This window comes from Grampus griseus, assembly GCF_964374135.1.
Source record: "Grampus griseus genome assembly, chromosome: 5".
Taxonomy (NCBI): domain Eukaryota; kingdom Metazoa; phylum Chordata; class Mammalia; order Artiodactyla; family Delphinidae; genus Grampus; species Grampus griseus.
This window is the reverse complement of record NC_138998.1, coordinates 25663906-25686944: the sequence shown is the minus strand read 5'-3', so window position 1 is coordinate 25686944 and position 23039 is coordinate 25663906. Positions and strand designations below refer to the sequence as shown.

The 23039-nt window shown below is 46.3% G+C and overlaps 1 protein-coding gene across 3 annotated transcripts in view; it reads left to right on the top strand.

Annotated features, from left to right (window-relative positions):
• Positions 1-23039, top strand: part of ZBTB38 (zinc finger and BTB domain containing 38) — a 76033-nt gene that overhangs the window by 29410 nt on the left and 23584 nt on the right. Inside the window, exons 1-2 of one of the 3 annotated variants that reach the window (XM_082654923.1) lie at positions 3248-3356; positions 4778-4882. The gene's annotated coding sequence lies outside the window, so the exon portion shown is untranslated. Of the gene's footprint in view, positions 1-3247; positions 3357-3798; positions 4005-4777; positions 4883-23039 lie in introns of those variants that run through there. The other 2 variants (XM_082654925.1, XM_082654924.1) reach the window with 2 other exon arrangements.

The window sequence follows — 23039 nt, the reverse complement described above, 5'->3', positions numbered from 1 at the left end:
TATACATATTAGTGTATATATGTCAATCCCAATCTCCCATTTCATCCCACCACCCGTCCCCCAACTGCTTTACATGTTCCTCTGTCTCAGAGACTTTCTGTAAAATGGTCGTTACAGCTAGAGACCTGATCAAGACACAGAATATATTTTATATAAAAATCCTGATTTGGGCTTCATTGGAAAATTCTGCAGATCTGGCATTACCACCTGGCAACAATTGGTCTGGGGCTGGGTAGTGACAACCCCATTCCCCATTTAGGTGGGACATGAATGATCCTGTAGGCCCCAGTTCCTACTACTTCCTGCCTGGCTCCCAGGGGCGGGAAGCTGCCACCTGCATTCTACACACTGCCTCTGCAAGGCCCTTGGTAGACTTCTCAACACGACATCACAGGACGCTTTTCAGGAATGTAGTGGAGATTAGAGAAGATGATTTGGACAGGGACTTTCTTAAAATGCTTAAAGGGAAAGAGAGAAGCAGCCATATAAGAGGGAGCCAAGCGACAGAACTTGGTGAGTACCCAGGATGAGGGGAAGAGAGAAGTAAAACAATAAATTAAATTAATAGTGCGTGAAGAATGGGAGGCAGAACGAGTTACAGATTCCTAACCCATGGTGGGAAACAAAGGAAGCAAGGGGGTTTCAAAGGGACACACTTCAGATTTTTTCCTATGTAATGATAACATTGAAATCTTAAAAAAGAGAAAGAAGGGGGGCAGTAAATAAATTGGCCAAGAGTCTTAAATCAGAAAGCTGAAACAGGCAGTTGTAACATAACAGAAATCATGTGGGGATTAAATGAAATGAGGTACAAATCAAGGACAGCTTCCTAGAAAAGGCCGCTAGAAAAGGATCAGGGGCCATGCTGTGGAGATGTTGAAGAACTAGTAGAAATTTAAGAGAGGAGAGAATCTTAAAAGTCTTAGGATATTTTTTTCTTATTTGCAAATGCATTGAAATGACAAATATTATAAGGATATAAAAATATATCACATTTAGTTGTTTTGAAAGGAATACATTTTTACAGAAAAGAATAAAATTATGACAAGTTGGGACGTTCTTGGAAATTTCCAGATAATTCCCCATACTAAGAAGAATGATTAAGAGAGAGAATCTGTGACCGGTTATGAGGAAGGGTGGAAAATTTTGAAGGACAGTCTGATTATGTAAGTTTTAGGCTGTGGTGTTTAAAACTGTTGCCGTGATATTTTAGTTATTAATAACAATTTAGGGGAAATCTACTCACTTTTGGAGAAACATTTGGCCCTAGTGAGAAAGAAATGCCACTGTTTATGAATTCCAAAGTGGATGTAAGGAGCCATTCACTTGCTAAGCCTCTTAGGAAAGCCAGAGCCGATTTCACCCTTAGCAAGCTGTTGACAGCATCTGATCAAGGTATCAGCTGAAACATGTTAGCAGCACAGAAAGTGAAGTCAGACCTATATTTAAAATCCCTTTATGTCACTCCCCATGTGACCCTGGCAGCCTACCCATGGAAAATTTCCATGGTATAAAAGTTGCTTTACATATGGGAACTACGATTCTTACTGGTTGGATGGTAGGAACTTTGAATACTTGACCTCAAGCACCGACAGCCGTATGCAGATGCTTCACGCGTGTTATCCCATTTAACTGTCAAAAAGCCCTATGAGGTAAGCGTAATATGAAAATCAGCCCCATTTTACAGATGAGCAAGCCAAGGCTCAGGGAGGTTAAATAATTTGCCTAAAGTCACACAGTGAGTAGCTTTGTAATTGACAAAGCTGGGCTTTAAACCCAGGCAGGCAGAATCCAAAGGCCAAATTGCCTCACTCTTCCACCTCCCACCTTCCAACCGCTGGGCAGCACAGAGAACAGCACCTCATACTGGCACTTCCCAACTAGAAGTTCCTAATCCCTATGCCTTAGTTTTCCCAAAAGCCTCAGTGGAAACACATCAACTTGCAATCAGACCACAGAGTTCCTTAGTTTGGAATCCATGATTAACAACGTGTTCGCTCAGGTTTTGTAGCTGATTGGCAATTACGTATACAAAAACATTGCAGGATTGTTGGGTTTTTTTAAGTGCGAAGATGAATCCTCAGTTAATAAATGCAGTTTAGTGGAATAGCTCTTTCTGAACGTGACCCACGGAGAAAGAATAAAGGGCACTGGATTTGAGGAGGTTGCGACCTGCTAGTGTACGTGTGTGTGCAGGTTGCCCAGTCTATCAACCTTCAAAACCCTGTCTTTATTTTTAAATTACATGATGCTTTAATTTGACTTTAAGTCAGTATATTTCTCTGTGATTATTAAAATGTTTTAACCGCTTTGTATGCAATATTGGAATCTCCTTTATTCATCAGAATGATCACAATCTTAAAACGTGATCAGGAACTAGGATGCAGAATTGTGTACGCTGTATTCCAAGCTAAAAACAGGATGTAAGGCGTGCAAAGAACCTACTTCTTATCCTTGATAAATTGTAACCTGGGAATGAATCTTTTCAAAAGAAACTTTTAAAATAAGACTCATACTACCAAAAGGCAGGGAACATGGATGGTTTTGTAGAAAACAAACAAAACCTGTACATTAGAGCACTAGGCTGTTAGCTCCTCCGCAGGGCGAGTTTGTGGCAGGCCTCAGTAAATACTTTCTCAATGAGCAGTCCCTGAATCTTGGACGAGAGATCCTAGCAGGCAGTCAGTGCGCTTTATTTCAGGCAGAGGCCCGGGTCTTTTGCGTGAACTAGCTTTTATAGCACGTTAGGAAAATCAATCTAGGCCTCTCCTGTCAGCCGTGGGAAAGCGCAGGTGACACTCGATTCCTGAGAATTTAAATTAAAACTGCAGTTGACTTCTCTGAAGCCTGACTCTTAAATGTGCAAAGGTTAGATGTTCTCTGGAATCTGGTTGCAGAACCCAGGGACCCCTCTGCGGACCCAGGCCTGGTTCTGATGGTGACTAGGCTCTGTGGCCGTAAAGCCCCTAACTCGGCTGCCCTCGCGGCAGGTTCTGAATTGTGTTCTCCCCCATGAGAGGGAGGCGGAGGCCGCTGCTCCCTTCCTGGCGTTTGGGGCCGTCGTGGGTTCCCCCCACCCCGCCCCGGCCTGAGGCCTCGCGGGGTCGTAGTACGTCCCGAGGCCGGGTCCTGGGCGCGTTGACGCTCCGACATCCGGCCCGCGGCTAAGGCCGGGGAGCCCTCTTCCCGGCCAGGCTGCGTCCCCAACCCCACGCCGGGGGCGGGCCGGGCCGGCCGAGCCGAGCCGCCGGCGTCCATTTTCTGGGCGGTGCTGCGAGACGCCGCGGCCTGACTCGCGGGTCCGGAAGCGCCATGGACCCCCGGGGAACGCGCTCGCGGGGCAGCGGCCGAGCCCTGTAAGTGCCACCGCAGGGGCCGTATGCGGGGCGGGTGGGCGAGACGCGGCCGGCCCGCCCCCTCTTCTCTCAGGAGGGAGCCTCGAAACCCGGCAGGGGAACGCTGGCGCAGGGCTGGGAGCTCCGCGGACGTCGGAGAGCCGAGCTGCTACGGCGACCCGGCGCCCGCAGGTGCCGGGACGCCCGGGCCCGCGCCCTGGGGGAGGGGGTCTAGCCGCAGGGTCGGGCACGTTACGCCGCAGCGAGTGGCCCATCTGCGCGGCTGTGCTGGAAGGCGGGGGGCCGGGGACAAATGCGCACCCAAGGGCTGGGGACGTGACGGGCGCCAGTCCAGCAGGCTTGGGAACTGCGCTAACAGCCGCATCTCCCCTCTCCGGGACTGCGACTCGGACCCCGGTCCTGACCCATCGGGAACCTGAGCATTTCCTTGGTCGAACACCAGAGCCCCTGGAATTGAAGGGGACGTGCAAAGGCAGGGCCCTGCCCCCAGGGGCTTGCAATCTCAGCCTTCTACTTCGGCAGTAGTTAAGTCTCTTCTATTGGTACAACATGACCGCCCGCTGTTAGCCACTTCTTTGCAGGGTATATTATAAATCACCTGAGATTTTAGTCTGTCCGCGGTGCCACTTTATAACTCCTCTGCTATAGGTAAGTGACTAATTCCATTCTGGACTTTGGCCCAAATTGAATATCTCTTCTCAGGATCCATTATGGATGATACGTATTACGGTGCTTTATACATATTTTAAAGGTTAAAGAGTTTTCTCCTAATTATCAAGCTCAACTGCTCGGTCAGGTTCTCATGGTTAAAAAGCGTAGGATTAAGTCCGCGGTTTCAGAGAAACTTCTGGTGAGGTACTATCTCTGAGTGTAGTGTTTTTCCAACAAGAGTAGAGACCCATTAGAAGATTGTGAAATCAGTTTAGTGGGTTACTACCGGATTTTTTTGAAGATATAGAATATATAATGCAATATAAAAAATAATAGAGTAGACTAGAAAATATCAGAGTGCATTGCACATAATAAGAGTAAGCATTGTTTTTTAGGCTTTGGGGTTTCATTTTATATAATATGATTTTTAAAAATGGTGGGTCACTGTCAAAGTTTCTAAACCCTGACTAACAGGTTAATAACCCAGGGTTTGGAATCAGTTGAACCTGCATTTAAGTCCCAGGTCTAACATAAACTAGCTCTGTGACCTTGAATAGATTCCGTGACCTTTCAGAGCCTCTTTATGTAGCTGTAAAAATGGGGGAATGTCTCCTGTGAGGACTATATGAAGTCGCATGTGTCAATCACTTTGCCCAGTGCTTTACTTACAGTAGGTGTTCAGTGCACAGGCTAATTGCAATCACTTTTGTTGCTGATATATTCAGTCCTGGCACCCAGTTATGGGACACTGCTTTTTTTCTTCTTTTTAGATCTCGATGCGGTGGAGATGGAAGACTCAGAACCAAGGATTTCCAAGTGATTTCTTCCAAAGCACGAGAAACTAACTCTGTTAAGCCTGCTCTGTTCTAACTGAGGTAACTGAATTTACATCTCTCCGTACTCTACGTGAAATAGGAAATGTTTTTTCTGAGGGACTGAACCACTCCCAAGGAGCTTATGATTTGCTGCCAGCGATCCACCAGGTTTGGGGATTACAAAGTGACAATGACATTTAGGCGAGCTGTTGTTAAGGAGACATGAAGGGGGAACTAAGGGCTTCTCATTCCAGTTCTGTCAGTGACTGTCGTGGGAGGTTCTGTAGGTCTCTTCTTCAGGCCGGAAGGACCCACAGACGTCACTGAGGCCCAGAGAGGTTAAATGACTTTTCAGAGAGACCCAGTGGGCTGGGTGGGGAAAGGCCTGGGGCTCGCATCTCGATCGCTCAGTCATACAGTCAGCTTCTGGGCCTGCTGCAGGGTGACCACCGTGCTAGGCACTGAGGATACAAGCGTGAAGAGCCCGTCCCCAGGACACACACTGTTTGCATAGATGAGTATTGACAGCCCAGAACACTAAACTTCACCTTTGAGGCATAGACAGGGCCCCAGATAGTGATAATAACAACTATCATTTATCAAGCACTTTTGTGTGTGAGTGCAAGGCAGTGTGTTAAGGGCTTTAAGTGCTGTGTTTTTACTCACTCCTCACAATAACCCTGTGAAGTAAGGAAGAAGAGATGTGAAGGCTTGAAATGTGAAAATGCAGGCAGGTCGTAGAGGGCTTTGCATCTCAGACCACACTTAGGATGCACATTCGGTATGTAAAGCACAATGCTAGCGCCGTGAAGTTCAAGGGAAAGTGCTTGCCCTCTAGGACCTTATAACCTTAACTCCAGAGAGGTGGAGTCAGGTGGGCAATGCCTGACATTAGCTTCTCCCCCCTTCACCTGCTTCCCCGGCAGTCAGTTGGAGCGGATCCGGAAGAGACCAGAGTAGTTGATACATCATACTTCTGGCCCTTCAATGCAAGTTTTCATTTTATTCAAATGTAACATACCTTTCCATCCACTTGTGAATACATACGCTTTTAATTTATAAACAATAGTAAGGGCTTCTCTGAATTCATTTGTTTATTTGTTCATGCAACAAATGTTTATTGAGCTCCTACAAGGCACTTACTTGGGTATTCAAGACCAAACATATGACTGTGTTTTTACAGTCATGATAACGGTCATGCGCATTCTCTTAGCAAGGAATTATCGTTCAACTATTAGAATTTTCCTGTTAACATGCTAGAATATTGGCTGCAAGGATGTTGGAGATTAACCCATAAATAGGATTCCAACTGGATAAGTAGGAAAATCTTTTTTAAAATCTTAAAATCTTCAGAAAGGAATTTCTTTTAATTTTTTGATTCTGCTGTTACTGTCACCTTTACATAGAGGCCTTTTCTTTGTCCACTTAACCTATCGGCAGAGGAAAAAGCAGTTTGGCGAGGGGGCTTTCCTTGACTTGAAATGCTCTCCTCTTTTAGCTTGTAGGCCGCACAAGACACTGAATGTTCAGAAGTAAAGCAATTTAAGAGCTACTTTAATTTACAAGGTACAAAGTTAGAGGTAGCTCCAGTGATTGCATTAAGTAACAGAAATCAGGCTGTAAGCCTTGAATGCTACTTGTAATAAACTTAAGCTTCAAGTGGAAAACGTTTGAAACTCCAAAAGGAGATGTTGAGTATGAATGTGCTTTGCAAACTTCTAGGAGTTCTATAAATGTTACAGCGAATACTTATCGAGTACCTACTATGAGATCGGAAGGAAAGGCAGAAACCAGAGACCGGGAGACCAGTTAAGACAAGGACCACAGTCCACCAAGGAAAAGGCAGGGTTGGGGGGAACTCAGGGAAGACCGGAAATGGGTGATAGCCGTGAAACAGGAAAGGAACAGACACGAAGGGAAAAATTGACACAATCTGTTATCTGATTTCCAGTCTACTCAATTGGAAATCTTAAGTAGAGAAGAAATAGCTAAAGTTGACACTGAGATATCCAAAGCAGCGGCACCCATGAAGATACTTGGAGGGAGGTGAGGGGCTGCATTTTAGAGGGGCTGAGTTTGAAGTGTTGAGGTATGATGTCCCCCAGACGATCAGCGACTTTGTACCCCGGAGGAAGGCCAGGGCTAGTTTGGGAGACACTGGGTTGTGAGAAAAAGTCGAGAGGTGAGAGAGGAGATTTTTCCGGTGGGAGACTCTAGGGAAGCAAAGCTTGAGGGTGGAGCCTTATGAGAAAAGAAGGACCCAGGGAGGACCTAGAGAAAAGTCAGGCAAGAGAGTGAGGAAGAAGGGCTTCCCTGGTGGCGCAGTGGTTGAGAGTCCGCCTGCCGATGCAGGGGACACCGTTTCGTGCCCCGATCTGGGAAGATCCCACCTGCCGCGGAGTGGCTGGGCCCGTGAGCCGTGGCCGCTGAGCCTGCGCGTCCGGAGCCTGTGCTCCGCCACGGGAGAGGCCACAGCAGTGAGAGGCCCGCATACCGCAAAAAAAAAGAGAGTGAGGAAGAACAAGAGAACAGGGCTCCAGAAGCCAGAGCAGGGTGTTTCCCAGAGGAGGGAGCCTGGAGTATTAGACGCAGGAGGAGGAGGGTTGAGGCCCAGGAGGGCCATTGGTTTGACAAGCGCTAGATCACGTTTGTTGGTGTTCTCCTTTCCTTTGTTGGTGTTTTCCTTGCAGAATGAATATCAAGTGGTTTCATTTGCAAAAAATTCGTAGTTTGCGCAAATGAAGAGTCACTGTTAAATTTGATCCTCGCAAGCCCCAAAACACATTTCTGATTACGAAAATTCAGGCTGTTAAATGTGGTTTTAATGGTAGTCATCCACTTTATTCTGTTATCAACAGATTGACCAAAGACGATCCGTTGATAGAAAGCTTTTTAAAAACTACATTTCTGTTGACGCAAAGGTTTCTAACAGTAATTAAATTTGTATTTTGCCTTTTACCATATGGCTGTTGTATGACATGAGAGAGAGAGAGAGAGAGAGTGTGTGTGTGTGTGTGTGTGTGTGTGTGTGTGTGTGTGTGTGTGTAAGTGAGAGTGTGTGTGTGTTTTCATGGGCATATGAGCTTAGTACAATGGAATGAGAAGGCTGGGGTCAGATAAATCTAGTTTCACAACCTAGCTGGGCCATTTTCCAGGGTTGTGACTTCAGAAAAGTTACTCTCTAAGCCTAACTTTTTCCATCCATAACTCAAATAGGATTATTTTGAAGATTGAGTAATATATAATTTGCTCAGGATCTATACTATAGTAGGCAATTAATAAATGCTGATTCCCTTCCCCTTAAAACTTTTTTTAGGTATATATATTTTTGCATAATATTCATCTATACACAAAGCCTTAGTTTTGTCATGGAAAGAGCATACCTCCCACGATAGCTAACCTATCCTGTGAGAGTTCAAGTGACCAGTAGTTTAGTACGGATAAGAATCCACTTGGGGAATTTATTAAAATGTAGGTTCCCAGGTCCCTAGCACAGAGATTCGAATTCAGTAAATTTCAGGTGGGACCCCTGAGAATCTTCATTTTAAACAAGCACTGCTGTGATGAAGGTTAACAAATGCCAGTTTCTAGGAAGCAGAGGAAGGGTGTAAACCTGAGACTTGATAGGCTGATTTCAATTCCATGAAGATATGCCTGTGCTCGAAATTCTTACATTTGTGTTATTCATGTTTACGGATTATATTTGCAATGAGATAAAAACACATGGATCCCAGATGTGAAGGAACGGTGGTCTTATCGCACCTCACTATCGCCATCCACGGTATATCCACGGCAGTACTGGGTGACATACAGCCCCCAAATCATCTTCTTTTCCCTGCAGAGTAAGTGGTGACACCCTGTCGCTATGCCCAGAGTTTGCAAAACCAGCGTAACTTTAAATGTTGTTACCAATAATATATTTAATGGCAGTAACGGTGCACAATCACGCCATTAAAATATTTTGATGCATTTGTCTATCTGACTCTGTGTCTTCTGGTTGATAAACATCTGTGTCATTATATATCCTTTGTTCTCCGCATCTTGGAATCATATAATTTTTAGTTCACATTGTTCCCGACCTCATTTTATAGATGAGAGAAAAATTTATCCTTTTTTCCCCTCCTAGTCCCAGCTCTCTTCTTTGCTTATTCACAGGAAAGGATTGAGACATATAAACATGCTTGGTGTTAAGCTATGTATGGAGAATATAAAACACATTTGACTTGTGTATATTAAATTGCACTTTACGTTCCTTGTACGTAATTTACAAATCAGATGACTCAGTGGGGATATGTTTATTAAAAAACAATACTGAGTCATTTTATAACTGTTGTTGGCATTCCATTGATGGTTTGCTTCTTTTGGAACAGGATGCCAATGTCCTGGAGCCTTGCCTAGAATCAGGGTTTCTCCGTCTATACCCATAGCCCTTGAGGAGAGAAGAGAGAACGGAATTTCATGAAGTCCATTCTATACCTTACGTGCATTATCTCAGCCATCTTATTAGAATCTCCACATAACCCGGTGTGGTAGAAATTGAGGCAAAGAGGTTCAGTAATGCGGCAGATGTTGTAGAGATGAGATTTTCGCGCCCTGGGCTCTTATCTGGCTCCAAAGTCCAGCCTCCTCTCTCCACACCCCGCGTAGTTTCCCCAGCCACATAGTGAGACTATGAAATAGATCATTGTTCCTGATTGTGGCTTAGAGACCCTTGTCCCTGGTATTACAGTAACCTCAGAATTTTTGACAAGAAGCAAATGGACGAAGGTAATGTGCAAACTTGAGTTAGTTCAACAAATATAAACTATGTGCCAGGTACCAGATCAGGACTCCACCCTCGTGGGCCCTATCTTTGTCACCTATTCTTATCTACCATCCAAGTGCTGCTGCAGGCTTTTCTTTTAGAGTGAAAACACCAATGGATTTCTGCACTGATAAGATCAAGATTTGTGTCTTGCTATAGCTGTGCCGGTCCTTGTGTGGGGCTAAGTGTTCCCAGAGTTGCTCTGTCACTTCGAAAGTTTAAAACAGTTCCTTAGGGGATTGCCCGGAGGTGCACAATAAGTGTTGTTGATTACCCTCTGAGACCCTGAGGAAGTCTACAGGGGGCCAGGGAAGGAGCCTAGAGCCCTGCAGAGGGGGTCTGGGGAGAGGTCAAAAGACCACCGTGTATGAGACAGGACTGGAGGCTTGGCAGTTCTTCCCGTGACCCACTGTGCAACCTTGGGAAAGAAAGTCACATAACTTTGCAGGCTTGATTTCCTCAGCTGTAACTGGAGAAGGTTTGGCTCAGTGATGGCAAAGGCCCCTAAACAGAGGTGCTGAAGCGAGCATATGGCAACTTCACGTCTGAGGCATGCCAGGGGTCCCGGATTGCAGAGCTTCCTCCAACTGTCCACGAAGGGATACTAGTACTGGCCAGACCTCAGGTTCTGCCTTTACCCCATACGCTTTTGAGGAAAGTGCATGAATTTAAGAGTGAGAGAGATTGTCTGCTTTGGAGGAAATAAGGATTTTTACTGGCTGGCAATCAATCAAAAGGTGACAAAATGGGAGGTAGGGAATCACGGTTTGAAATTTTATGGCTAGGAAGAACCTTAGAAACTAGCCCAACCTCTTTGCATTCCAGATAAGGGAACGGAAGTGCAGGGAAGTCATAGGATTTGCTCAGGGTCACACCGCTAGTGGCAAACTGGGAACAGAAGCCAGTGTCCCTTGCCCGTCCAGTACGCTGTCTGCAGATACAGGTAGGTCCTGTCCTAAGGCAGATTATCAGGAGAGCAGGAGGTGGCAGTCAGTAAGCAAAGCCTAAGGAGGCACTGGCACTCCACAACTATTCTGTTGGGGAGAGCAGCCTATCATGCCTGCTGGGCTTCTCACAGACATTGCTAAAAGGACACTACGGTGCACACTTTCTGACCCATCGAAGCCCTGGGCTTCTTGTCAACTAAGATAATGAAGAACATTTCTTTTTAATCTGGGAGAGGCAGAAGGCTGTCTCCTGTTTTTTAAAGCACTTTCCCTCTCTTACGTAAATGAAAATTACTAAGGTCTACAATAATGTAGTTTCAAGAGGAATGAAACATTTTCTCAGGGAGTATGAAGAGGAAGACCCAGCTCACACACCCCACGTTGCTGGCCACGCCTATGTGCGTGTTCATCACAGGGTGCCCCGTTGTCACGAGAAATCCAGTGGCTGTACAAATGCTACAGGGACATCCTGGGGTTATTTCAGTAACCCCTGAAGGCCGGCTTTGTGCCAGGTGAGATAGATAGGAGCTGCCACTTCCTGCTTTGTGAGTTGGATGTTGTTTCTAGGTCCCGTTTTGTTTGTGTTAGTTTTCCTGTGCGTGTGTTAGAACAACTTCTGACTATTTGCAGAGTTGATTACCACTAGATAATAAGACCAGCGATTCAGTAAAAACAAAGCTGAATTTATTATCTTCCCAGACAAGAGAGACTGGCGTTCAGAGTCAGTCTCCCCAAACGTATAAGCGTTTTTCATGCAAGCATGGAGATTTCTGATTAGTTCTGATGGAATGCTGATTCGCTTCTAGACCAAAGTGAGGATTTTCTGTTTCCAAACCTACTCGGCATTCTGGTCTGTCCCTGCGTAGGCCTATTTATTCTGGTCTTGTGGTCCTTGACCCGAACTCGGAGAGCAGGGGTGCTGGGGTCTCGGGTGGCCCTTGGTGCTCATGGGGGTAGGCAGTAGCCAGTCGTAGCAGCTGCGTCCCGGGTGCCTGCTGCCGATTCCTCCTGTTGTGTGTTCTGCCCTTTCCTTTGCACTAATGCACGTTCCACCTTTGCTTTAAAACGGGAAGGGGTGGGAGGACCACTTTGAGGAAGCAGAAGGCGCTGGGATACATGGAAAAAGGGATGACGTGGCAGTGAAATGAAGCCCCGAATGGGGTTTTTCTCAGATGTTAGAGAACTGGCCTACCCCGGGTGCTGTGCTAAATCAGGTTTAAAAAAAAAAAAAAAGAAAAAGCCTGACCTTTAAAGTTTTTCCTGTCAAGGTCTAGCAATTCTGGAGTTCCTTTAGCCCCTGTACCCTGCAAGTTGACTTTTTGCACAGAAAAAGAGTGAAATGTTCTCTCAGAAATTGCCTGGGAGAACGTGTTTTTCTCTAAATGAATATGCACTGCGAAGTGAGTTCTTACCTTGTTTTGTTGTCTATTTAATATTCTTAATGTTCATCTTTGTTTTTTGACGTTTTTTCAGGAAACCACTCAGGAGCTTTGTACCATGTTCGAATGATCTGTGTTAAGACTTTCTTTTCTATTTAATGATAGGCATTTCCAATATGATTTGCGCGTCTCTCTATTTTAGGAAATACTTTTCAAGGCCTTTAATTGTTTCTCTTTTATGAATCTTAAACGGGAGTCTTACATCCAATCCTAGCAGCTACCTTCCATTAAACATGACCTATTTTTCCCCCCATGAGGTTTCCTGACTCAGGGAGGAAAATAAAAGTCGGGTGATTAGTCATTGTGGCGTTCAGCAAACAAATACTTTGGAGGCCATGATTTATGTTGCTGGTCGGAAAAAGAGGCTATATCTGCCTTTAGACAATGACTCTTGTGAAAGGTAAGTGCCCTGTGTTCCCAGAAGGTCCCCAGAGTGCCCCTGTTTGTTGCGTTCAGGTTTCTAAAACCCGGTGGCCATTTTCTGTGAGTTTGAATCCCTGTGTTAAACTCCTCCCCCTGTGGAGTCTATGAGCATTTGTTTTCTAAAATGAAAGCACAGGCAGAAACTCGAGCTGTTCTACAGAACAGCCTGTTCTTTAGATGTTTTGTTTTTTTTTTTAGATCAGTGTATCTAAAGCATAATTTTTCTAAACAGTCTATTGTGGGTTTTTATCTACAGTGGGTTTGTGTTTGTTCGGGGAATTTTACTTTTTTTTAAATGCAGACAACATATTTATTGATGTAATTGCTCCCTGTTCCCCTCACCCCCAGATAATTTCACTCTGAAACAGGTGAGCAGGGGAACTATTTGGATATCTACTGCCAGAAACCTTCATTTAGTTTTAATCAAATTTCTTTGGGGGTAAAATTGGCAAAAGTCAACTGGAACTTAGTTCCTTTCGTACTCTTCCCTGCCCCCCCCCCGCCCCCCATCCCCGCCCAGCAGTTTTCCCCAGTCAGTTTCTTTTGTCTAAACCATCGTGCATCCATTTGTGTGTCTGGCCAGAGTTTTTGTAGCATTTCCGCAGTACAGAAAAGCTTCTTTGCCTCTGATTGTACGTCAGACTGGCCGGTGGGCTTGCCTGACGGCCCTGCCGGTCACCTGCATCTCCTGAATCCTAGTTTGCGGTGACTTTCACAATCCCATGCTGCCTCAGAGATCTGTGCTGTCATGGCTGGCCTCTTTCCAGAGATTGCGGTATTGCCAGCAGTGGCTTCAAACTGGAAAAGTGGGAGGTGGAAGAGAAGTGATGGAAAACATGGGAGGAAGGATTGTGGAAAACAGAAGAGAAGGAAATGTGTGTGCAAGGAAAGTATGTACATGGACTCAACTAAATATCTGGGAGCCCAGGTCTATAAAAGTGGTCTCTGTGCCTTGGCATTTTGTGTCTGGATCCAGGTGGGGAACCACTGTGAATGTGGGGCTGTCCGTTGATGGTGGGGAAGAGGCATGGCAGAGCTGGGCAAGAACACCAGAGGCTCGGGACCTCCCTGGCGGTCCAGTGGTTAAGACTCCTTGCTTCCACTGCAGGGGGCGTGGGTGGGATCCCTGGTCTGGGAACTGAAATCCTGCATGCCGTGTGGCGTGGCCAAGAAGGAAATAAAATAAAAGAATAAAGTATAGCTTTAAAAAAAAAAAGCATCAGCAGCTCTTCTCCAGGAGGTCCCCCCAGCATGACAGATGCTTAGACCGCTCCCCAGACCAAGTGGGTCGGCTCTGCACCAGCCCCCTCGACATCCCTAGAGCGGAGTTTGCTTCCTGGGCGTGACCGCCATTGTCCCATGGAATGCTTCTCTGAGATTCCCCGAGGACACTTGTGATCTTGCTGGGTATGCTCTATTGTGTTGACCCCATTGTTTGACCTCCAGGCTTCATTTCTGTGATCTAGTTTCTAGACTTCTTGTTGTCTCTGTGACGCTGTGATGGGGCATGATATCAATTCAGAATACCCTGACCCGCTAAGCCGCTATGCATTCTCAGCAGTTATTGCTTCCCTTATTACATCACCTGCGTACGATGACTATGGAACCGAACGCTCTATTAAAATGGAGAGCTGGGTGCCTCTGAGAGTGAGAGTCTGATTCTGTGGAGGGCTGATTAGGAGTTATCATCTCCTTCTCGAAGCCTGAGCAGACTGTATCATTAAAATGATTTTAGGGAATTCCCTGGCGGTCCAGTGGTTAGGACTCGGTGCTTTTACTGCCAGGGCCCAGGTTCAATCCCTGGTCAGGAACTAAGATCCTGCAAGCCGTGCGGCACAGCCAAAAAAATAAATAAATATTTTTTTAAAATTTGACTTTGAAGCAAAGTGGAGAGTTTGATACCTGCCCCTTTGTCCCCCAGGACGCAGTAGGAAATTTCCCACATGGGAATGAACAAACTGGAGGGATCCTGAAGAAATATTATGTGACCCAAATGTATTCCATGTTAAGGCTTCTCACCACCCCTTCTTCATGAAGATGGAGTACTTTGGTAGTTTTGAAAGCTTGAATACTGATATCTCACCATTTAAATTTTAGGAGGGCTGGGAATCACTGTATGGAGGTTGATATATTACAGGCTTAAGTGATCTATCCTTATGTTATAGTTTAGGGTCTAAAATTCAGATACATCCAGGGACAGGAGGGTAATATAAATGTTCGACGTGGGCTGGGTATAGGAAGATAAGAATGGTTAGATCATGGCAAACTGGAGGGCATTAAAACATTTTAAAATACTCTGGGGTTGAATGAAACGGGTCTGCAGGCCGAGTTCAGCTTCTGGACTGCTGCTCTGCACGGCAGTTATAGAGCTACACCATCTGACTCCATCCACCAGGCTGGGTTTCCTCAATGGCAGCTTGCCCAGTCTTCCTGCAGAGCATTGGGCGTGGAGCTCTCCGAGACCCAGCCCAAGAAAAATTCATGGCTGTTGAACCTTCTCCACGTCACAGCAAATAAAGGAGCTACTCTGGATATGAAGTGTGTCCATGTCATACAGGCAAAGTGATTTGCAGCAGCAGAACACAGCTTGTATGTCGGAGGACATCTGGAGAGGCATCAGACAGAGCAGCCTTGACTAAGCTGCCCAGCGCTCAGTGTGCCCATTTCAGGACGGAACAGAAAGGACCCACCAGTGGAAGCCCCGCCTTACCCGGCCATGTCACTCCCAGGGCAGCTGAATGGAGCCAGGCCTGCAGAGGCTAACCTGGATGGCACTGGGCCATGGGGTGACAGCAGAGGACAGCGGGCATATCTTGATATACCTGGTCTCTGATATTGACCTCTTGGCCCAAGGATGCTTTCTGAAATATCAGGCAGTTAGCAACTTCCTAACTCGTCCTGGGCTGGGACAATGTGAGAATTGTCCTCTCTCTCTGTTGACACTCTGTTGACCTTCCGCACATCCTGGAATTTATAACGTCTTCCCTTTTTTTTTAACAGCTTTTAATCACTCTCGTTTTCGTCAGCTCTCTTGGCGCTAAGTGAGTCATAATGCCTGCAAAGCACTTAGCACAGGGCCTGGCATGTAGAAAGTGCTCAGTAAACATTAGTTTTTATTGTCACTGGCATCATCTCCGCCATTATAACTCTTGTCATTTCCCCAGTGGATACGGAAACTTGGTTTCCTTAAACCTTAGACTTGGTTGTGTACCTCTGCCACCAGCACCCTGACATAAAGGAAGATGGACCACACATACATAACCCACTGTGTCAGAAAATGCACTTCCCATGATCCCCAGCTCACTCCTGTGCACTGATGTTTGGGGAGCACTGCTCTAGACACCGTGGTGAAGTACAGACACAGGCTTGCATAGAGATTGGTCCCTGTGGACTTGCTAACTAGGCGGTACTTTGGGACAGTCTTAGGGGTGGACGCTGGGGAGGGATGTGCCTTTGACATTATACAGTAGGGATGTATGACGGGGTGGTTTTGACCACACTAAGAATCTGATTCTGAAGGCTTCAGTCCCCTGGCTGTGACCTTAACCTCAACAAAGTACCTGATTCCTCCCCCAACCCTGTTGACCTTCTGGCCATGCAAACCCTGTTGCCAAGAAGGGAAATTCCTATATTAGAGGACAGACAACCTTTGTGCATCAGGGAGCCGACACAAATAGAAAAATGTAGAACTTTAAAGGTAGAACATTTATTGGTGTAAAAATGAGGGGCAAGCCAGTCTCAGTGAAGATTTTGGGACCCTGGTAGGTGATGAGAAGGGAGGTATAGCTGAACGTTTTTTTGTTTGTTTGTTTGTTTTTTTGCGGTACGCGGGCCTCTCACTGTTGTGGCCTCTCCCGTTGCGGAGCACAGGCTCCGGATGCGCAGGCTCAGCGGCCATGGCTCACGGGCCCAGCCGCTCCGCGGCATGTGGGATCTTCCCGGACGGGGGCACGAACCTGTGTCCCCTGCATCGGCAGGCGGACTCTCAACCACTGCGCCGCCAGGGAAGCCCACTGAACGTTTTTTAATGTTGGTGACCGAGAGTATTGCCTGCTTCTAAGAAATATTTTGAAAAGTAGAAATAACCGATCCCATGCTGCCATGGTGGCATATTGTTTGGACCGGAAACTACTAAGGTGGTGAGGAGAAAATGGCCACAGTACCTTAGAGATGAAATCCTAGCTTCATATCAAATTCATTTAGTTTAGGAAGTGAATTAACTAAAAGCCTTTTCAGCCCCTCAAAGCTCTCGCCTGTATTTTGAGGGTAATGTGGTCTAGTATTTTGTTAATTTATGATTGTGGTGATTTTTTTCCTTTCTGTACTGTACTTTCAGATGGCCTGAGGCACTGGACACTTAGTGGCCTGGGCTCCTTAGGGCTACATGAGACTCGGAAGTGGAACTGTATACTTAGCAGTTCCTGAAATGGCTCTCTCTTTCTTTCTTCCACCTCTTCCTGCCACTGTTGGGGAACTTAGCTTGGAGATCTGGCCCCCAGTCCCCTCTCCCATCCACCCAGATGAGTTATTGCTGTGGCGTCTGGTAGCCTCCCAGAAGCTATGTCTAAATCCCCAAAGCTACGTCTAAATACCCAAAGCTACATCTAAATCCCCAAAGCTGTGAATGTGACCTTTTTTGGAATAAAAGGTCTTTGCAGATGGAAATTTTTTAAGGCTCTTGAGATGAGTTCATCCTGGGTTATCAGGTGGGCCCTGAATCCAATGACAAGTGTCCTTATAAGAGACACAGAAGAGGGACACATAAAGAGGAGAGGGCCATGTGAAGATGAAGGTAGAGATTGGAGTTATGCAGCCACAAGCCAAGGAACCCTGGAACCATCATAAGCTGGAAGAGTCAAAGAAGGACTCTCCTCCCTGGAGCCTTCAGAGAGAGCTCAGCCCTGCCAACACCTTGATTTTGGACCTCTGGCCTCCAGAACTGTGAGAGAATAAATTTCTCTTGTGTTAAGTCCCCAGGTTTGTGGTAGTTTGTTACGGCAGTGTTTGGAAATGGATACAGTGTCAAGCCTAGCCTTGATTCAGAAGTGCCTGGGACCTTGTGAAAAATCAGTTCCTCGGGTCTTACCCTGTGGCTGTTCCGATGCAGTCAGTCTGGGGTGGCACCAGGAAACTGAATTTTTAGTAAGATCCTCCAGGTGATCTGATAGATCCATTTACCCTCTCAGTATTGGTAGTCCTCGAGTTCCTCCTTTTGCCCTATTTCCCTTTTACCCGCTTTCCTTGGGCATTGTCCATGCTTGTGTGTGCAGCCACCTCCTGTGTGTCAGTGCACTGCACAGCTGAACCTTCAGCCCAGCTTCCTTTCATCATCAAAGTCCGTCATGGAGGCCCGTTGTTGGAGAGTGCCAGCTGCGTCTTCCACAGGCTCCTCAGAGGGAACACAGACCTCATCCTCTTTCCAAACCAGCTCTTTGGTCTGGTTCCTTACCTGTTAATGGCACGTGTAGGCAACAGAACCGGTGTGTCAACCTTCATTCTTCCCTCTTTTTTTCTCCTCCAAGGTCCAACTAGTTGATGCTTCCATCCAAATAGCTTTCACTTCTTTCTCTCCTTGTCATCCCCACCTGTCTCCTTACCTTCTTTCTAGATCCCCTCCAGGCATCCTTCTCATCAAACTCTTCCCAGAATGACGTGTCTGCAAATGTGTCAAATGATTCTTGCTTCACATCTCGTAAATGACTCACCGTTGTGCAGGCTGCACGTTAGAATCACCTGGAGAGTTGTTTGTTTCTCTTTTTAATCCCAATACCTAGCATCCACCCAAGACCAAACAAACCAGAATCTCGAGTTGGAGCCCAACTGTTGGTATGTTTTCAGGTTCCCATAGGTGATTCCAATGTGCAGGTAAGGGTTGAGACCTACTGGGCTAGAGGATCAGGTCCAAAGTCAATGCTTTCTTCACGACTGGGTCCCTGCCAGTCTCTCGCCCTCCATCTCCCACCCAGCCCTGCCCACACACCCCATGCCACAGACATCCCACCTCCTTGCCCTTCCCCAGATGCGTCATTCCATTTCCTGTTTCTTTGCCGTTGCTTGACCTTTCCCTAGAATAGAATGCCTTTTTCCCTCTTGGATTCCAAAAAAATGCTCCATATCTCTCAAGACTCAGTTCCACCTCACCCTCCCTGACTCGCCTTCCGCAAACCCAGCCTAAGGCTGCCTGCTCCAGAACCCTGGGTGTGCTCACTAGAGCACTGCCATCATCATGGAGGAGCTGTTGGTCTGCATGTCTTGTCTCCTCCATTGGACTGTGGGCTCCAGGAGGCTGCTGAAAAGGGAAAGAAAGAAAGGATTAAACAAGGCCGAGGAGACAAAATCATTTTTCTGTTTCTCTGAATCATTGTATCCACGCTGCCTTCTGGTTCATCAGGCACTTTTTAGAAAACAAAACTACTTGGTTTTAATGAACGTAATGAAGTTGTAGCAGTAGTGGTGGTGGTAGTAGTATGTAATACCATTAAGTGAACACTTGCTAGCCGAGGTCTCTGTAGTCATTGCCTCGTTTAACTCTCATGGTAATCATCTCAGGTATCATTCCCACTTTACAGAATGAATTAAACAAGATGCTGTGTGGTCAGGTAATGCAGAATGGCAGAGAATATGAAGGGGAAGGTGTAGATGACCACTTGGTCAGCAGTATGTCTGGTATATCGACTGATCAGGAAAAACTGGTTTTATTGGCAAAAATAGCTAATGTGTAGTTTTTTGAGTGGCAAGTACACATTCGATGCTGAATTTGGCATAGAAAAGACACAACCACTAAACGTATCAATCATAAATGAGATGGTGGTTTATGTTTACTAACATTTGGAATCGCATAAATATAGTCTTCCTTTTAAGTGTGCTGGAAGGAAGTTGTGACCCAGAGTCACAAGATCAGGGTTGAAAACCCAGCCTTGCCAAGTTACAGGCCATGTGGTGTTGGGATTTTGGCTTAATTTTTCTGAGCATTAGCATCTTCATCTTTGAAATGGAAATATTATTTCACAGCCCACAGGGGTGTTATGAGAAAGGAGAGGAGATGGTGTGTATGAAAGTGATTTGTAAATGATACAGGGCTAAACAGGACTAAGGGGAGGAGTTCTTGTCTCTGTGCTGCGTTTGGGTCCAGAAAGTTGGCGTTTGGGAACAGTCAGGACAGGGAAGGCGGTGTTTTTCTGGGTGAGCGGATATGGGCACTGGAACAGCTGCGGGCTGGCTGAATTCCCCGGTGCGGCAGGGTCTGAGGATGCTGGGATGGGTAAAAACAAGTGGCCCAGGCTAGTTAGGGAGAATGTGGAAGGAGAAGGATGGTTGGAAATTAGAGTCTTGCTGTGCTTATTGATACAATGGAGCTGAGAGAATGTAACGGTCAGGGTTTTGCGTTGGGTCACCTGTAACCAAGGACCAACCCAGAGACCACAGATCAGCTCCAGGGGCTTGATGTCTTGTTCTTTTACTCGTAGGTTACTCCCAGCAATTTCAACCCCAGCAGCTCTGAGGTTTTCTGGGTCTCAGAGCAAAAGCTCACCTACCCTGAGGTCCTAGCATCTCCATTCCAAACATATTAATGTATTAAGACGCCGGAGTTTCTCTTCACAGGGTCAAGGTGACTTGGTGACTGTGTGGCTTCAACCTCCTTCCTCTTTAAAGATGAAGCCGCGGCTTTATCTCTTTTATTCTAATAGACTGAAGAATATTTTCTAAGTCGTCATCGGTATAACAGTTCTGAACTTGAATCCCATTCTGCCACTCTCCAGAGGAGAGCATAGCAAACAGCTTTTTTGTCACAGACGTCACCACCCTAAACTTATCTGAAAGTTCCTGGAGCGGGAGTCAGCATATCATTTTTCAGGAATCAGTAGGTATATTTTAAGATGGAACTGTTCTAAAATATTCCAACAGATTAGAGATAATGGACCAAGTGAACACCATTAAATTTGACCCGAATAAGTGAGTTTTTGGGTATCAGTTAAAAGAATTCAGTCCTGGAAGTTGGCAAGCCAAAGAGGAAGAACACGAGGACAGAAAGAAGAACTCCATGCCCAAAAAAATTCTGTATATTATAAATAAAATCAGTTATCGCGCACGTGCCATTTGCTGTTCACTTGCACTGACTGGGTGTTCCTATACTCGTTGAATCCCCCCAGCACCCCAGGAGGTGTGTATGATTTGCTCCATTTTATATGTGAAGAGACTGAGGCTTAGGGAGGTCAGGTGCTTTGTAAAGTCCTGCTGTCAGTGAGCGGGTCCCAGCAGCTGCCAGTTGAGGAGTATGGTGCATTTTAAGGCGTGCGGAGCCAGAAGTGTGGAAACCTGTTTTGGTCACACCAGGAGACCTTAGGCAAGTCATTCTACTTCTCCGTCCCTCCATTTTCTCATATCTAAAATAGGAGCGTTGGACTAAACAATCTAAAGTTCCTCATCTTATAAAATTCTCTTTGCTAGGGCATAGTTGAAGGAATGGGAGATGCTTAGCCCAGGAAAGGGACATGCAAACCTTCCAAGGGCTGTCGCGTGGCAGAGTTGACAACTGAGGGCTCCCCGTGAGGACTGCTCCCCTAAGGAGGAAATTCCCACACTGGGTGGAGTGGTCCTTACCCCTGGTCTGCAGAATCTCTAGAATCCATCTGTGGCAAATTAGGAAGGAGTTGGAAGGCACGCTCCACTAAGAAGCTTGCTCCCTTTGCTTTTTGTTATCCAGAACACCCAAGGTCTGTTTATTTTGAAGGGAGGCTCCCTCATCTGACATTTTGAGAAAGGTTTGGGGGACTAGATTCCCAGTTACTCAAGACCCAAGAGCATCTCTTTGTGTGGACTCAGCACCATCTTGTGGACATGGTTCTGTGAACTGGGAATGGACTCTGGTCATCAAATGTAAAGGAACCTCAGGACACAGTCCTGAAAGAGTTGCTGCCTGGGAAAGGCTCTGTCTAGGGATCATGTTTTGAAGAGGGGCTGCCTGCTTTCAGAGGTAGGATCTTCCTTGGGGAATTTACTTTTATGACTCTAACCCTATTATTATGCCCATGACACCTGGGAGAGCAGAGTGGACAGGCTCAGTGACACAGTAAGCCGGACCTTCCCAGAGTTGTGGTACAGTACAGCCAGGGTCCTGTTTCCGGGGCGGGGGATAGAGGGCATCAGTACAGAGGCCTCCTCAAGAGGGAGCCCCGAGCCGCTTCCCCTCTGGCCTCCTTCCCCTTGTATCCTGCATCCGGCCTCACGTCTCCAGGTCTAGGACTCTGCCCTGCCCCCTCTCCTTCTTGCTGGTACTGATTGCCACTCAGAGCATAACTTACCTTATAGTGCTTAAAGGCCCCCTTCCCCAAGCGGTGAGGATGGAACAGATTGAAGGTGTGAAGGGAACAGAGCACTCGGGCTGAAAAATGCTTTGCCTTCCCCCACCCTGTCTCCTAATGCTGGTGAGGCTAGCCACATCCATGTTCTTGCTATTTCTGTGTGGGAAGAAACTGAGTAATAATCTCATCCAGGGCTAAGATGACGGTCGAGGGCAGCCTTGCTCAGTGCCTTTACCAGACTGGAAAGAGCAACCTGTGGCCCTAGAGAGGCCGCTCGAGGGTAGAAGCTCTCTCTGGATGTTCAGAACCCTAGCCTCTTCTTTTCTGCTTATCCTTCACAGTGGGGTTGGTAGGGGGTTGGGGGAATATGTGTAAAGGCATGCAGGGCTCCCCCAAATAATGAGTCCCCGATTTTGCATTTGTTAACGCACAGTTTTTGGCTCTGTTGACACTCTGTTACATCGTGATGCACGTACCTGTTCTTTAAAAGTGAGGTATTTGTTCTTTCAATTACATTTCTGTACCCATATTAACATATTCTCCCAAGACCTTAGTACAGGAATGCTTAATGAATTACCCACAGTCCCTTATTTTGCTAAATATTTATTTTTGCACTTACCTTCCATGATTATGTTCTTCTAACTTCCCTCCTTTTGGGGTCAGCCTGGCCTGAGCCCCACAGCTCCTAACCGTCCAGCCTGCCCAGAGCTAAGTTGCCCGGGCTCCCTGGAAGCCCTGGAAGCCGGGGACTCTCCAGGCCACTCATCTCTCCACTTCAGCCCCAGGGAAATCCCCACTTACAAAATGATCCCTGCTTCCAACATCCTTTCAACCAACAAGCGTTAAATTGGTTGCTATTATCATAATGAGGTGGGCCAGAGAAAAGGGTTGTAGGAATTGTTTTGTTTTCTGGAATTTTCATGGGAAATTATCAGGGCGAAAAAGAGCAATAGAATGAGATACTACATTTTATCTGGACTGTCTCTTCTAATCCTATTAAGAATTAAGTTGCACTATTATATCCATTTTATAGATTTAAAAAAAACAAGTCTTGAGATGCTAATTAACTTGTTAAAATTCATACAGCTACTAAGTGGCAGAACTGGAGTTTGAACCCAGGAGTATGTAAGCAGGGGCCCTGCTCTACCCTCTGAGGATAAAGATGTCTCTATATCTTTAGGGGGAGAAAGGATGGCCCCCGGGAACAGGAAGGGGAAAGCTCGGAACAATTGACTACCTCTGACAGTTGTCAAAAATTTTCATCAGGGACTTCAGTGGAAGCTTGAACCAGAATCCAAAATC